Source organism: Apium graveolens, chromosome 4, assembly GCF_009905375.1.
Source record: "Apium graveolens cultivar Ventura chromosome 4, ASM990537v1, whole genome shotgun sequence".
Classification (NCBI taxonomy): domain Eukaryota; kingdom Viridiplantae; phylum Streptophyta; class Magnoliopsida; order Apiales; family Apiaceae; genus Apium; species Apium graveolens.
The window spans coordinates 168,043,044-168,044,282 of record NC_133650.1 but is presented as its reverse complement, the minus strand read 5'-3'; the positions used below and the strand labels follow the sequence as shown (position 1 = coordinate 168,044,282).

General features: G+C 43.3%; 1 non-coding gene across 1 annotated transcript; it reads right to left on the bottom strand.

Moving 5' to 3' along the window:
• Nucleotides 1–466: 466 nt before the first annotated feature.
• Nucleotides 467–573, bottom strand: LOC141722655 (small nucleolar RNA R71). The gene has a single exon (XR_012575662.1). It is a non-coding gene; the product is annotated as a small nucleolar RNA R71 (small nucleolar RNA).
• Nucleotides 574–1,239: the final 666 nt, after the last annotated feature.

Genomic DNA, 1,239 nt, shown 5'->3' with positions numbered 1-1,239 from the left:
AGTTCTCGATATTCCGGAGAAGATAGATTTTGAAGATTCGGATTCAGGAACTGAGCAGAAAGAACCAGTAAACATGGGTGATCATATTGTTCAGGCTGATCCAGCTCTTATGGATTTTTATCGGCAAAAAATTGATGACATTCAGTCAAGCATTCTTCATCCGGCTATTTAAGCTAACACCTTTAAAATCAAGCCGGGCACTATTCATATGGTGCAGAATTCTGTTTCTTTTGGAGGAGCTGCGACTGAAGACCCCAACATGCACATAAGGAATTTTGTCGAGATCTGCAGCACTTTCAAGTATAATGGCGTGACTGATGAGGCTATCAAGCTGAGGCTTTTCCCATTCTCACTGAGGGACAAAGCTAAGGACTGGTTACATTCTGAACCAGCTGGGTCCATCACTACTTGGCAAGATCTTGCGCAAAAGTTTCTGGTGAAGTTTTATCCGATGGCAAAGACTGCTGCTATGAGGAGTGCTCTTACTCAGTTTTCGCAGCAACCTACAGAATCTATATGCGAAGCTTGGGAATGCTACAAGGAAATGTTGAGGAAGTGTCCACATCATGGAATGCCCGATTGGATGGTGATCACTGGTTTCTATAATGGTTTGGGGGCCCAATCTCGGCCCATGCTCGATGTAGCAGCTGGAGGCGCCTTATGGGCTAAAAGCTATACTGAGGCTTATAATCTTATTGAGACTATGGCTGCAAATGAGCATCAAAACCCAACTCAAAGGATGATGCCTGGGAAGGTAGCAGGTATTCTGGAAGTCGATGCAGCCACCGCTATTGCAGCGCAGCTTCAAGCGCTGTCAATGAAGGTTGATTCTCTGGCTACATATGGAGTCAATCAAATAGCTATGGTTTGTGAGCTTTGTGCAGGTTCTCATGCTACGGATCAGTGTTCTCTTGTCAATGAATCTGTTCAGTATGTGAATAATTATTAGTGACAACAACAGCATGTGCCAGCTACTTATCATCCTAATAACAGAAATCATCCAAATTTCAGCTGGGGTAATAATCAGAATGCTATTCAGCCACCATATCAGCAAGGTGTGAGTAAACAGTTTAATCCACCTGGATTCTATCAACCACAGCAGTATGCTCAAAGGCAATCATATCCTTAACAGGGAAGTGCAACTGCACCTATTAGTGCTGATTTTGAGGAACTTAAGCTGTTATGCAAAAGTCAGGCGGTTTCTATCAAGACCTTGGAAAACCAAATAGGTCAAATAGC